Below are 16,292 nucleotides of genomic sequence, written 5' to 3'. Positions count from 1 at the left end.
TGCTAGGCTTTTCTGCTTTCTGTCCAGCCCCAGCACTGCGGGCAGCTGTTTTTAGTGGAGCATGGTACTTAGGAAGGTCTTGATGATAGATGCGATCATGGTTATTCGAATGTCAGTGCTGTGCTCAAAAGTTAATTAGGTTAGCCAAAACCGGTTTGGCTCAGTGGTAGAGCGTCAGCCTGCGGACTGAAGGGTCCCGGGTTCGAATCCGGTCAAGGGCATGTACCTTGGTTGCGGGCACGTCCCCGGTGGGGGGTGTGCAAGAGGCAGCTGGTTGATGATGTTTCTAGCTCTCTATCTCTCTCCCTTCCTCTCTGTAAAAAATCAATAAAATATATTAAAAAAAAAGAAGTTAATTAGGTTAGTTCTCTCTCTCATTCTCTGTCCTGCATACTCACAACATTGTTGCCCTTCATTGTGGTGATAGTCTTCATATACAGTTCAGTTTTAATTTATTTCTGTTTATTTTTCTACAGCAGGGTTCTCCCTTACTTGAGGATATTCATATTCTCTCACTTTTTCTTGCCTCCTCCTGCCCCAAAAGATCACCTGGATCTCTGGCAAAAGCTGATTCTGAAGAGTGTCAGGTTGTTCTTTTCTTGAACTCTGGCCGTAGATAGACCTACCCGTCCCGCATGAAGAGGCAGAGGAGCACACAGGCTCTCCAAGGGAAGCTCCTTCTGAGGAAGCAAGGAATAGTTGTTTAATAATCCTCTTGTTTTGGGGTGGCTCTTTGTGCTTAATATTATGATTATGAAATTATCCATAATGTTGCCTATAGTTATAGACATTCATTGTCATTTTTAGTATAGTATTCCCATTGTACATGAAATTTGTGCACTCGTGGGGGTTGTCCCTCAGCCTAGCCGGCTCCCTCTCACAGTCTGGGAGTCCACAGCGGATGTTCGACTGCTGGCAGAGGCCCATTCCCCTGGGCCTGTGTCCAACATGCTTAGCCCTGCCGCAGGGGCATGACTGGCTCTCGCCACAGCCGCTGTGCTCTGCACTCTCCAGTCCCCAGCCAGGCTCAGGGATTCTGGCTGAGCAGCACTCCCCCTGTGGGAGCGCCCTGACCGCCAGGGGGCAGCTCCTGCATTGAGCCTCTGCCCCAGGTGGTCAGTGCATGTCCTTCCTCCGTTCAGTCGATTTGCATAGTAGCCTTTTATGATATAGGATATCACAGTACATGCTGTTAATGAATAGTAATACTACTATGAACATTATCATAAATGTTTTTGGTGAATACATGTCCGTATTCTATTGAGTACATTTCTATCTGTGGAATTTCTTGGTTATAGAATATGCATAGCTGAGCTTTTGCAGATATTAGCAAACAGCTGTAGTTCTGATTATGAGTCTGATTGGAGGTGTTTGAGAGTTCACTTGCTCCACGTGCTTAACAACACTTGCTATTTTGTTGTTTTATTTTAATAATTTTGTTGGGTATGTGCTTGCATCACTACACTGCATTTCCTTGATGTCTAATGAAATTGAGCTATTTGTCATATGCTTGCTAGCTATTTGTCTGTTAAGTCTTCTTTTTAAAAAATATAACTTATTGATTTTTTACAGAGAGGGAGGGAGAGGGATAGAGAGCTAGAAACATCGATGAGAAAGAAACATCGGATCAGCTGCCTCCTGCACACCCCCTACTGGGGATGTGCCTGAAACCAAGGTACATGCCCTTGACCGGAATCAAACCTGCGACCCTTGAGTCCACAGGCCGACTCTCTATCCACTGAGCTACACCGGTTTCGGCTGTCACAGTCTTTTGTCTATCTTTAAATTGAGTTCTTCTGCCTTTTTATATCTTTTGAAAATATTTATTCATTTATTTTCTTTTTCAAACCCTTGGGGTTGACTTTCACTAGATCACAGTGAAGGATGCCTTTTTTTTTAATTTTTATTTTTTTCTTCTCCAACCACATTTATTAGGAAGATGAAACAGAATCTATGTACAGGACACAGCAGTGTCGGGGGTGAGGGGATCTCTGGGCTATTTCCAAGGAGGCCACAGTTGGGAGAAGCTGCTCTCTTCCATTTAGTGCCTGGAAAGGGGCCCGGTGCAGGGTAGGAACTGGCCAAGCAAGACTGCTTCCAGTCCACTATTCAATTCCTCTTGCTTGTCTTTGATGGCCACCCAGAATCGCTCTTCCAGCAGGGAGAGCTCACTGATGAGGTCTGTGAGGGCACTGGTGAAGGCCTCCTGGGGGCTGCGACTGGTGTGGTCTGCACAGGGATGATGATCTTGTGCTCCAAGGGGTGGGGGACTTTGTAGCCGGCAAACAGCACCTGTGGGTCCTTCAACAGCTGTGATTTAATAATGTTTCCTAGTGTGTGATCTTCTTTGTTGATGGTGAGCAAACAGGCATTGGGTACTTTGGTGTCCTTGTTAATGGTGATCTTCTTCTCGCCTTCGAACAAGAACAACTCGAAGGCAGGAGGGGCGTTCATCCTAGCATCTCAGCCGCCTCGAAAGCCTCCGCGGCCCCACCACAGCCTCCAAAGCACTTGAACGCAACCTCTTCCGGGGTGAAGGATGCCTTTTTATTTTTAATTTATAAGTTCATTAAGATTTGTTGTTAAAAGTTCTTTGATGAATAATTACCGGTATCTTTACCTTTTCAGATTGTGGGAACCCCTTTCACATCTCACGTAGTTCAGCAGTGCTTTGGCACACCCAGGACTGCTCCGGTTCAGGGTTCGGTTTCTGAAGAAGGCTGCACACAAATGAAAAGAGACTAGAAAAGTATTAATTTGGGAATATTGTGCCGGAGCCCACCTTTAGCGGGAGGACTGCCACCTTTATTTGGCCTTCCCATCCCTTTTATTCAGGTTTGGGATACACCCAGTGCCCTTAGGTCATTCCAGTAACAGGCAGATTATCTCATCAGTAAGGATTTACATGATTATTTGGTGGGGAAGTTGCCTCAGTTACCGTTGTCTCCATTATAGAGGGAGGGGTTGGCTCTGACCTTTCAGAGCTTAAAGGTTGACCACCTTCCACATTTTTCTACTAGTGAGACCATGATCGGTTTCCAGCATCAGTTGTACAATATATCTGGACTTGACTTTTATTTTTTAAAAAATATATTTTTATTGATTTTTTTTTTTTTAATAGAGAGGAAAGGAGAAGGACAGAGAGCCAGAAACATTGATGAGAGAGAAACATGGATTCAGCTGCCTCCTGCACACCCCCCACTGGGGTTGTGCCTGCAACCAAGGCACATGCCCTTGACCGGAATCGAACCACTTCAGTCTGCAGGCCGACGCTCTATCCACTGAGCCAAACCGGTTTCGGCTTGACTTGACTTTTATACATGGTGTGAGATAGGAAACAAGATTCATTATTTTTCATAAATACTTACAGTTTTCATATATACTTGAGCAGCACCATTACTGAAAGGACCATCCTTTACCTGATACAGCAATGTCAACTTTATCATAAGTCAGGAGATTGATTATTTTGGATCTGTTTCTAGACTTTGTTTTATTTGCCTTTTTGTCTATCCTTGTGTCTAAATTGACTTTATTTACCAGGCTTTATAACTGGCCTTATTAATTAGTAATGTAAGTTCTTCCTTCAGTTTTGTTCTTCAGTGATTATTTGGGCTATTTTGTTTGGTTATTTTTTTCTTCCTTTTTTAAATTTTATTTCAGAGAGGAAGGAAGAGGGAGAGAGAGGTAGAGAAACATCAATGATGACAGAGAATCATTGATTGGCTGCCTCCTGCATGCCCCTTACTGGGGATCCAGCCCTCAACCTAGGGCATGCTTGACCAGGAATTGAACTCCTGGTTCATAGGTCAACACTCAACCACTGAGCTATCAGGTGGGGGCGATAAATTTGGTAATTTTTTATTAGTGTTTAGATGAAACAGAACTGTTGGAATTTTGTTTCCCCCTATAAAATATACTTAGCCCCTTAAAGGCATATGCCATTTAGCAATATGTTAACTACTAATGTCAGGGAGAAGTAAATATAGTACAGTATTTTACTTATTTTTATGGGGGTTGCATTTTTGTCTCTCACAATAATTGAATTTCTTTTCATTGTACAACAAGGTGGTTAGTCTTCCAAAAGATATCCAAGAGATGTTGAGCAATATCTTTGGCCAAGAGATAAAATGTTGTTTTTCTGCCAAGCTTATTTCAGAAATGCAGATAATTAAAACCATTCACTATAACTCATAGTCATCTAGGAATTTGCTTTTGGCTATGGATTCCTGCTGTATATTTGTTACTTAGTATTTTGAGACATGTGCATTCCCCTGTTTTTAAATAGTGATAGAAGTAAAGCGGTGGGGGTGGGGGTGGTTTTTTAAAGATCTGGAGAGGAGATGCTTCGGCCAGGATACACTTTCACAAATAACTTTCAGTGTGTACTAATGGGAGAAAACAAAACATAGTTTTTGTACTTTTGCTTTTGAGGGTGGGATATTGCATCATGTATCTCTAGGTTGATGTTTTGGTATAATATAACTCAGTTAATTAACATTAATTTTTAAAAAAATATATATTTTATTGATTTTTTTTACAGAGAGGAAGAGAGAGGGATAGTTAGAAACGTCCATGAGAGAGAAACATCGACTAGCTGCCTCTTGCACACCCCCTACTGGGGATGTGCCTGCAAGCAAGCTACATGCCCTTGACCGGAATCGAACCTGGGACCCTTCAGTCTGCAGGCCAATGGTCTATCCACTGAGCCAAACCGGTTTCAGCAATTAACATTAATTGAATAACTAAACGAGCAGTTTTTTTTTTTTGCAAAGTGAAACCATGTCTCATTTATTCTACTTGATTTTCCCCTAAACAATTAAAGGGTTATTCTATGTAGGGTTAAACAGCTGTGTATTAAATAATACTGTAAGCCGAAACCGGTGTTGCTCAGTGGGTAGAGCTTTGATCTGTGGACTAAAAGGTCCCAGGTTCGATTCTGGTCAAGGGCATGTACCTTGGTTGCGGGCACATCCCCAGTAGAGGGTGTGCAGGAGGCAGCTGGTCGATGTCTCTCTCTCATCGATGTTTCTAGCTCTCTCTCCCTCTCCCTTCCTCTCGGTGAAAAAATCAATAAAATATATTAAAAAGAAAAAAAAAATCCCGATGTTTGGGGGAAAAATATAATACTGTAAAGGATGGTGTTTATTACCATCCTATCTTCTTAGCTAATGCAGATGATACCTGGGAAAATAGCAATACCTACTTATGTTTATGCTGGAAAAGCTGAAAGTATGATACAAACTGAACCACTGCCTGTCCACCATCTTATGGATAATGCGACGACAGTCTAATTCCAGATACGCTATTTCAGAATCGGTTGACGTATGTGTCTTATTTGATCCATTTTAGTGAGAAAAGGGACGGCCAGCCTCTGTTGGCTACTGCTTCTCAGTGTTTTCAAGCAGCCGGATCTCCCTTTGGCATACGTTGCTTATGGCATATGGAACCCATTTTTGCTACCAACTCCTTCAATTGAGGGCAGATGTTCTGTGTCCTTAACTATGCCTTTATGGAATCTCTTTGGATCGCTCCTGAGACTTCAGTAGCATGCCTAACCACAGCACTGACCATAAAGGAAAGGAAAAAAAAGCCTTTGGGGTCTAGGATCCTTGCCTGTGTAAATCCCAAGTATGTTAAAAAACCGTGCTGATCTTGACTGATTCTTACCGAGGGGGTTTATTTCTGGAATCTTGTTAACTGGGGTTCAAATCTTACCTTGCCATTTTGTGTATATCAGCTTAACTGGGAAATAAATGGGTGAAACTGGTGAACTAATATCTTTATGTAGTGTCTGCATAACCCAAGTTATATTAGTATGTAATAGTAAGCACCATAGTGTGGTTCTGTTTTTGTTGCTATGCAGTTCAATTCCACAAACCAGTTAGGGCAGCATTTCTATTTGTAATTCAGAAGTTGTAAAGATTAAAAAATATGTGCATAAATGAATCTACTAAATTTTTTTTTATACTGAATGCTTTAGTTTCATAACATTTTTTATAAGGTAGTGGACTTTTTTTATTTTTTATAAATCTGGGTTCCCATGTCAGATTATTTCCTCAACACTGGCATCAGTCTTTTATTTCAAACTAAAAGTATTAGCATAACCAAAATACTGAGTTAGCATATCCCTAAGGATTTCTAAATCTTTGTCACATTTGGAAACCTGATGTTTCTGGTACAGGTATTATTATTTTTATTTTATTTATTTATTTATTTTTATAAAAAGAAGTAAGGAACTGCTTTTTATTTTTTATTAAATTTTTAAAATATATTTTATTGATTTTGTACAGTGAGGAAGGGAGAGAGATAGAGAGCCAGAAACATCGATGAGAGAGAGAGTCATTGATCAGCTGCCTCTTGCAAACCCCCTACTAGGCATATGCCCGCAACCAAGGTACATGCCCTTGACCAGAATCAAACCTGGGACCTTTCAGTCCCCAAGCCGACGCTCTAGCCATTGAGCCAAACCAGTTTCGGCTATTATTATTATTATTATTTTTTTTTTTTAGAAAGTCAGGTCCATTTTCTTTTCCCAAAATCAGAAACTAGAGTTTAATTACATTCTTTTTGGTTCACTGATCTTAATACTTTCTCTAAGATGGGGACTGAGCTGGCATATCAGGGTAGCTTCTAACTAATGACTGGATACTGGCCACCTCAGATTAAGTACTCGGTGTATTTTTAGCTACCATGGAAAAATATTTTAATTTTTCTATTATTATATTAGTGCTTTGGTCTTGCTAAACTTTCCACATATTTTTGGTTACTAGACAAGAATTCCGAAATCAAATTTGATCCTACTTTCAATGATTCCAACACTCGCCTTTCTTTTCTTTTTCTTTTCTGTATTACAGGCATGTTCACATGGAATAGATTGTTATTTTTTTAAAAATATGTTTTCATTGTGTGTGTGTGTGTGTGTGTGTATGTGTGTGTTTAAGGGAGAGGGAGAAGAAGAGAGTGAAAAAGGAAAAATACCCCACCCACGTTAATGTGAGAGCAGAACATCAAACAGTTGTCTCCGGCACATACCCTGACCAAGAATCACACCAGAAACCTGGGCATGAGCCTTGACCAGGAATTGAATTGGCTGCCTTCTGGTGAGTGAGACGATTCTCAACCAACTGAGCCACACTGTCCAGGGTCCAACACTCATCTTTCCTATGATGCTTCAGAAATCATAAAAATAGAATTTCTACATCCGAGTTTTTTAATCTGGATGGGCTGCAGTGCTCCCTTGATCCCATCTCCACATAATTTATATGCAACAAGTTGTTTTTATATGTATTTTTTAAAAAGATTTATTATTATTATTTATTTTATTTATTTTTTTTACAGAGAGAAAGGGAGAGAGATAGAGAGCTAGAAACATCGATGAGAGAGAAACATCGACCAGCTGCCTCTTGCACACCCCCTACCGGGGATGTGCCCGCAACCAAGGTACATGCCCTTGAGCGGAATCGAACCTGGGACCTTTCAGTCCGCAGACCGACGCTCTACCACTGAGCCAAACCAGTTTCCACATCACATATTTTTTTAGACTTTGAAGGAATGAAATTGACAACTGTTCCTATCGTTAAGTAAAAAAACCATTATATTGAGAATTTAGATATTTCCCAACGTGCTTATCCGTGTGAGAATGGGTCTGTTTGTCGTGGAGTGATGCTCAGACTGCCGCGTGCGAAAGAGATGTTCGTACAGGGTCAGGCAGAGTGCCTGCTACAGAGGACGTTCTCCAACATGGCAGTTATTGTTGCATCGGGGAAGGGATTTGCATATTGCTCTAACTCTTTGCCCTCCTGCCCCTCGGTTCATGTGATTTAGAGGGAAGTAACTGAAATCCTCAGAAGTGGCCGTCACAATACCAAAGCATGTTTTCCCGCTGGAGACGACGTGTCATTAATGAACCGGCTTCGCTGTTCCCATGTGCTGGGGAATTACAGTTGTGGTTCCCAGCCAGACGCCGGGGCCGCAGTTATTTTCTTGTCCTTCCATAATGAGAGGGTTTGGTGTTTCTGCTCTATTCTACACATTTACACCGGACAGCTTATTTTCATATCAGATTTCACATGCCACACCACTGTGAGGTGAGTTTTCTGCTAAAGAGCGGAAGAAGGAAGAATCAAGGCAGGAGGAAGTGGGAGGACAGACAGGGGAAGCCCGAGATCAGCCCCGCCGAGGCATTTTGGATGGAGTTGATAGTTTGGATTTAGAGGGGAAAGTGTGTGTTCGTTTCTTCTATAGCTGCAGGAGTAAGACCTTATTTGAAAGTTAATGCAGAATTTCAGGGAGATTTGTCTACCAAGGAACATAGAAATTAAATTACCTTCTTTATTCACCTGATTCCACTTTCCAGGGACCTTTCCAATGCAGAGTGAGATGTTAAACAAAAATCAATAAAGTCAGGAACACAAAATAATAATGTTTAACTTCTCTCTCTCTCTTTATTTTTTATTAATCTCCAACCAAAGATATTTTTTATTATCTTTAAGAGAGAATAGAAGGAAGGGAGAGAAAGCAAGTGGGGTGGGGGCTGGGGAGGAGGGAGTGAGTGGGTGGAAAAGAGAGGGGAGAGGAGAAGGAGAGAAACATCTATGTGAGAGAGACACATTGATTGATGTCTCTAGCACATGACCCGCCAGGGCTGGGGATCAAACCTGCAATCCAGGTACATGTCCTTGACCCGTGCACAGCTTACACTCTAACCACTGAACAACACTGGCCAGGCCTCCCTCTGTCTCTTAAAAATATTTTTTAATACATATTTTTATTGCCCTAGTTGGTTTGGCCCCAGTGGATAGCACTGCGAACTGAAGGGTCTCAGATTCGATTTCTAACAAGGGCACATACCCAGGAGGCAATTAATTGATGATTTTCTCTCATCATTGATCAGCTGCATTTTGCACACTTCACACTGGGGATCGAGCCCACAACCCAGGCATGTGTCCCAAACAGAAATCGAACTGTGACTTCCTTGTTTATAGGTAGATGCTCAACCACCGAGCAATTGAGCAGTCATTCATAATTTTTCCCTCCCTAGCTCCTGGCAAGCATTAATTTGTTTTTGTCTTTGTGAATTTGCCTTTTCTAGACATTTCTTAGATTCCATTCCATCCCTCACTTAGCATAATGTTTTCAAGGTTCATCCATGTTGTAGCATGTGTCAGTACTTGGTTCAAAGTTCTGAAGTCTGGGAAGGTCAGCATTAAGATGCCAGCATGGCCGTGATCGGTTTGGCTCAATGGATAGAGCATCGGCTTGGGAACTGAAGGGTCCAGGGTTCGATTCCGGTCTGGGGCATGTTCCTTGGTTGGGGGCATATCCCCGGTGGGGGATGTGCAAGAGGCAGCTGATCGATGACTCTCTCATTGATGTTTCTAACTCTCTATCTCTCTCCCTTTCTCTCTGTACAAAATCAATAAAATATATTAAAAAAAAAAAAAAAAAAAGAAAAGATGCCAGTATGGCCCTAGGTGGTTTGGCTCAGTGGATAGAGCACTGGCCTGTGGACTGAAGGGTTCTGGGTTCGATCCCAGTAAAGGGCACATGCCCAGGTTGCCGGCTCCATCCCCAGTGTGCGGCATGCAGTGCAGGAGGCAGCCAATCAATAATTCTCATCCTGGATGTTTCTATCTCTTCATCTCCCTTCCTCTCTGAAATCAATAAAAATATATCCTATATATCCTATATGACCTGTCTCTATGACATGCACTGGCCACCAGGGGGCAGATGCTCAATTGAAGAGCTCCTCACTGGTGGTCAGTGCGCTCTTGCTGGGCCAGCCTGGCTAACAGCTGGCGAGCTCAGCGGAGGTTCTGGGAGCCTCTCCCCTGCTGCAGGCGGGCGGGCGGGCGGTAAGGAGCGAGGGGTCCTGGACTGTGAGAGGGATTGGGGGTGTGTGTGGGGGGTGGAGCCTAAGCCTGCAGACAGACATCCCCTCTGTGCTCCCAGACTATGAGGGCCTGGACTATCAGAGGGCGCAGGCCAGGCTGAGGGGCCCCCCAACCCCCAGTGTACAAAATTTCTGGTCAAATTCCTCTCACCCTGGTTCATAGCTTGCTCCTCCGTGTGCCCATGATAAAAGAGGCTAGGGATCTCTCTGGAAATTTTTTATGAGGCACTAATTTCATTCATGACTTAAGCCCCTACAAAAGCTCCACCTCCTAATAGCATCCCATTGGGCATTAGGATTTTAGCATATGACTTTTAGGCAGACAGACATTAGGGAAGTCCTTTGCTCAATTTAAAATTGCCTGGTCTTTTTTTTGAGCTGCAAATATTCTTTTTTCCGTTGTGGACACTAGACCCCTATTAGATAACTATTTACCAACGTTTTGTCTCTGAGAGTTGTCTTTTCACTCTTTTGTTATGTCCTTGGAGACACAAAAGTTTTCCATTGTGATGAATTCTATTTTATCTATTCCATTGTGATGAATTCTATTCTATCTATTCTTTGATTGCTGTGCTTAACCTTTTCTTTTTCTTTTGTTTTCTAAAGTTATAATTTTATTATGTAGAAGCTTCCAGGGCTCCCCTGAAGAGCCTAGACTTTTTTTTTCTCTGCCTTCATTTCCCTCCTTACTTAGTGCCTGGCATTTGGGTAGATAGGAAACACATGCATATTGGTTGAATGGGACGATAATGATCAGCAATGTGGAACTGGTGTGTAGTAAACATTGGTTACTGAAGGAATTAATAAAAACTATCATGTATTGAGTGCATTACCCAGTACTGGCATTAAGCACTGGCATGCTCATTGTTTCATTTGATTCAATTCTCATAATAATAGTGTGAAAAATACATTCTCTCATTGTTGCTTTTGAAAGTACCAATGATGAAAATTTAAGGATGGAACAAAAAAGTAACATTTCATACTGGAGTGGTGGAGAATTAAAGGCTGATTGTATCTCTTCATATGCATGATCAGTGAGCCAGCCTGTCACCTAAGTATCTTAAAAAAATAAATAAATAAATAAATATATATATATATATATATATATATATATATATATATATATATATTGATTTTCCACAGAGAGGAAGGGAGAGGGGTAGAGAGCTAGAAACATCAATGAGAGAGAAACATCGTCCAGCTGCCTCCTGCGCATCTCCCCTGGGGATCTGCCAGCAACCTAGCTACATGCCCTTGACCGGAATTGAACCTGGGACCGACGCTCTCTCTGGTTTCGGCTGCCTAAGTATCTTTTTATGCTTTTCTCCCCAGAGCCCTCTTCACGGCCACACTGGTGCGTGACTTCCAGTAGCCACAGTGCTCCTGGGTCCTTGCACATGTTACCTTTGTCTGGGATACATACCTTTCTCTATATATATTTCAGCAAGTCCTGCTTCTCTACCCTTAGGTTTCAGTGGAAATGCCACTTCTTCTTGGAAGCCATCTCTGTCCACTAACTTTCTGGGCTCATCCACATTCTGTACCACATCAGGATTGTCTGTTTCTGTCTATCCTGAGGTGGTAGGTTCCAGCAGACGGGCCCAGTATTATGTCTGTATATTGGAGGGGCTCAAAGTTTATTAGGTTGTTGTAAAGGTTTTTAGTTATTAAATGGGGGAAGTCCATTTTATTTTATTTTATTTTTTAAAATATATTTTATTGATTTTTTACAGAGAGGAAGGGAGAAGGATAGAGAGCTAGAAACATCGATGAGAGAAACATCGATCAGCTGCCTCCTGCACTCCCCCCCCCCCCCCCCCCACCGGGGATGTGCTTGAAACCAGGGTACATGCCCTTGACCCGAATTGAACCTGGGACCTTTCAGTCCGCAGGCTGACGCTCTATCCACTGAGCCAGACTGGTTTCGGCGGGAAGTCCATTTTAAAGAAATACATTAACGTGCCCTGGCTCCTGTGGCTCAGTGGTTGAGCATCATCCTGTGCACCAAAAGGTCTCCGGTTCGATTCCTAGTCAGGGCACAAACCCGGGATGCAGATTTGATCCCTGGTAAGGGTGTGTGTGGGAGGCAACCAATCAATGTTTCTTCCCCCCACCCCCTCTATCTCTTAAAATCAATAAAATTGTATCTTTCTGGAAAAAGAAATGGCTTTACAGCAGCGGTTCTCAGCCTGTGGGTCGTGATCTACTAGCAGGGTCACCTAAGACCCTCGGAAAACACAGATATTTACATTACAATTCATTAACAGAATCAAAATTACAGGTATGAAGTAGCAACGAAAATAATCGTGGCTGGGGGCCACCGCTACATGAGGAGCTGTATTAAAGGGTCTCAGCATTAGGAAGGTTGAGAACCACTGCTTTAGAGGGAGAAAGAGCTGCTGAAGATCAGCCTCAGGGAAGGCGGGGGGTGGGGTGGTGGTGGTGGTGGTGGTGGTGGTGGTGGATGGATGGAGGGGTGGGGGGTGGGGATGGAGGGTGGGGATGGGGGGAAAGCCAGGGAAGGCTGTGAAAGGGGATCAGCAGCCCTTACCCAGACTAGTGGTACTTGATCCAGTCTGTGAGGGGTTTCTCCAGTGTTAGTCCTCCAGGTTCCTATTCTCATAAGAAATAAACTAATAACTTAAAAATCTCCCGTAGAATTGTGAAAAGCATAAACCGTCTTTTCCTTATTCTTATTGATCAGAAGTTTACAGTATGATACTTGGAATATCTTTATGATTTTATCACTGTAAAACCTATAACCCCTCCCCCCCCAAACACACACACACACACACACACACTACACCAGAAGAGAAATGTACCAGGATTTCATGGGAGAGTGGCTAATATTGGAAGGATTTTGTGCTGCAGAGATGACAGTGTTGAGGAAGAGTGAATGAACTTGAGATGACTTTAGAAGACCCCTCCTAGGCAGTGTTTGTCTAGTTTCTTGTGGGTATAGAGTTGCTTATGCTTAGGAAGAGAAATGCAATTTTGAAATTTTTAATAAATTTACTTCATAGGGAACAAAACATTTTTTTTTACAAAAAGCACACCTAATGTTATGTTGCTTTAAAACACCAAACTTGTAAAAATATGAGTTATTTCTCTATCCTAAAAATGAAGCATGTGGTTTGAAGACATATCTGTTTTTTTGTTTTGTGTTTTTTTTAAATCCAATTACAGTTTACTTCAATATTATACTGTGTTAATTTCAGGTGTATGGTATAATGGTTAATCATAATACTTAACAAAGGGTTCCCTCTGAAGATAATTCTGTTAAGTTTATTTTGTGATATCTATAAGTATCTATTGCTGGATATTGAAAATGAGCAGTTGTAGAGACAGCAGCCTAGATGGTTAAAACTAGGCTCAAGTCAATTTCTAACTTGTGCAGTCTGAGCTAAGCAGTTACCTTTTTGGACCTTAGTTTATCTATAAAATAAAGTAGTAGTTAGGCTGCCTTTTCTGATTTTTAAAAAAATGTTAGTTCTTTTATAAATCATTGATTTTTTAAAGAGAAAAGATATCTCATTTTGTAATATTTTGAAGGATCTAATACACGTGTAGTATTACAAAATTGAATATCAACTCGTGGAATTTAATAATCATAATCCACTGTGGGGAAAACAAATAGATCGAAGTGAAAAAATAAGTTCTGAATAAGTAAGACTATAACACAAGGTTTCTTAGTTTCTAATTTGTTGTTCTTGCAACAGGATCTAGTTGTATGAACTTTGCCCTAAATAATAATAAGAGAATAGCTCTCTTGACGTCCAATTTCTCGGCTAGAATTCTCTCCAAGTTCACTGTTATGTAAAACCTCAGCTGAGCTTGTCAACTCTTTAAGTACAGTATAGTTTTTAGAACAGATGGTCCCAACCAAAAGAGGTTACCCATGAATTCTGTATTCAAACACGTGCAGATCTTCAGGGTGTGGTATCAGTTGGATATTTGGAGTTAGTGTGAGTTCTGGTCACGTTCATTAACCCTTTGTATTTAGCTGGGTTGAATTTTGTCATAATTCAGTAATTCATTTTATGGAACACTGCACACAGACCTTTGATGTTTGCTTATGCTGCTAAGGACAATGTTGTATGAAGTCATGAGTATCTCATGACTGTCCATGTCCATGGGGCTTTAAAAAATGACCTTCTCACCAGTGTGTACACCTAACACTAGGAGCCTGGTTTTATTTTATTTTTTATTTTATTTTATTTTATCTTATCTTATTGAAGCAAACATGGATTACATAGGTAATAGATTGACCTTAAATATGTAACTATATCTTAATGTATCATGGCCACTCAACTGGGGAAATAAATGTTGATCCTTTAAAAAATTATATTTAAGTATTCCCAGGCTAAACAACAAAAAAAAAAAAGTAAAGGAAAAAGAAATGCAGGGCTGCTCTAGCCAGTTTGACTCAATTTGACTCAGTTTGACTGAAGGGTCCTGTCCTGGGTTCGATTCTGGCTGTGGGCTCAATCTCTGGCCCTGACTTGGGGTGCATGGGAGAAGCAACCAATGTTAAATATTTTTATATTCATTGACAGAAATCAGATCTCTCTCACATCCATGCTTTTTTCATTCCCTCCCTTCCACTCTCTCTAAGTAAAATGATCAATTGATCATCAATTCTCAGTTCAGGATTACAAAAAAGAAAGAAATGCAGGGTTTATCCTTGTATGCATTATTGGTGGGAAGGTGATGGTATAGTTGCTATAGAAAATGGCTTGTGCACTAGCTGGTTTGGCTCTGTGGCTAGAGCATTGGCCTGCAGACTAACGGGTTCAAGGGCACACGCCTGGGTTGTGAGCTTGATTCCTCGAAGGGGTTGTGCAGAAGGTAGCTAATCAATGATTCTCTCATCATTGACATTTCTATTTCTCTCTCCCTCTCCCTTCCTTTCTGAAATCAATAAGAAAATATTTTTTAAAAAGAAAAGAAAATGGTTTGTCAGTTCTGGGACAAGTTAAACAGAATTATGATCCAGCAATTCCATTTCATGTATCTGCTTAAAAGAAGTGAAAATAAGGACTCAAATAGATACTTGTACACCCAATTTCAGTAGCCAAAAGATAAGAGACAACCCAAATGTACATCAGCAGAAGGAGTGATAAATCAAATTTATAAACACAATGGAATATTATTCAGCCTTAAAAAGGAATGAAATTCTGATATATCTTGCAACCTGGATGAACCTTGAAAATACCATGCTGTCCTGGGTGGGTGGCTCAGCTGGTTAGAGTGTCTTCCTGTGCTCCAAATTTGTGGGTTCAATTCCTCTAGGCTGCCAATTTGAACAGGAGGCAACCTTTTGATGTCTCTCTCCCTCCCCCTCTCTCTCTCTCTCTCCCCCTCTCTCTCTCTCTCTCTCTCTCTCTCTCCACAATCAATAAGAACATATCCTCCGGTGAGTATTAAAAAAAACAAAGCAAAACCTAAAACATTATAAAAGTGAAATAGGTCAGACACAAAGGGACAAATATTGTGTGTGATAATTAGAACAAGCAAGTTTATAGAGACCGAAAAGGAGAATATAAGTTAGCGATGACTCAGAGAAGACAAATGAGGGGTTGTTGTCCGATAGCTGCAGCGTGTCTGCCTGGGATGGTGAGAGGCTCCGGGAATGGAGAGCAGTGGTAATTTTACAACTTTGTTAATGTTCTTAATGTTACTAAATTGTACACTTATAAATGGTTAAAATGTCAACCTTTGTGTTAAAATGTTTAACCACAAAGTCTCCAAAGAAATAGAAATATAGGGTTTCCACCTATTTTTTTAATATATATATATATATATATATATATATATATATATGTATGTATTATGGATTTCAGAGAAAGGAAGGAAGAGGGAGAGAGAGATAGAAACATCAATGATAAGCCGAAACCGGTTTGGCTCAGCGGTAGAGCGTCGGTCTGCGGACTGAAAGGTTCCAGGTTCGATTCCAGTCAAGGGCATGTACATTGGTTGCGGGCATGTCCCCGGTAGGGGGTTTGCAAGAGGCAGCTGGTCGATGTTTCTCTCTCATCGACATTTCTTGCTCTCTATCTCTCTCCCTTCCTCTCTGTGAAAAATCAATAAAATATATTAAAAAAAAAAAAGAAACATCAATGATAAGAAAGAATCATTGATCGGCTGCTTCCTAAGGGGATCAAGCCCCCAAGCATCTGCCCTTGAAGGAAATCAACCTGGGACCCTTCAGTCCAGAGGCCAATGCTCTACCTGCTGAGCCAAACCACCTAGGGTTTCACCTATTTTTAAGAAAACATCATATATATATATATATGATTTCAAAGGGGAAGGGAGAAGGAGAAAGAGATAGAAGCATCAATGATAAGAGAGAATTATTGATCAGCTGCCTCCTGCACGCCCCCCACTGGGAACTGAGTCC

At 41.3% G+C, this 16,292-nt stretch overlaps 1 protein-coding gene and 1 pseudogene across 2 annotated transcripts in view; one reads left to right on the top strand and one right to left on the bottom strand.

Annotated features, from left to right (window-relative positions):
* TET1 (tet methylcytosine dioxygenase 1) overlaps positions 1–16,292 on the top strand; it is a 104,970-nt gene that overhangs the window by 9,088 nt on the left and 79,590 nt on the right. The window lies entirely within an intron of this gene.
* Positions 1,908–2,502, bottom strand: LOC311632594 (DNA-directed RNA polymerase II subunit RPB11-like; annotated as a pseudogene). Its single transcript has one exon. The product of its transcript is annotated as a DNA-directed RNA polymerase II subunit RPB11-like (transcript).

The sequence above is a fragment of the Pipistrellus hanaki genome, assembly GCF_964339955.1.
Source record: "Pipistrellus hanaki genome assembly, chromosome: 14".
Lineage (NCBI taxonomy): Eukaryota > Metazoa > Chordata > Mammalia > Chiroptera > Vespertilionidae > Pipistrellus > Pipistrellus hanaki.
The sequence above is the reverse complement of the archived record's forward strand: the minus strand, read 5'-3'. Positions and strand labels throughout refer to the sequence as shown.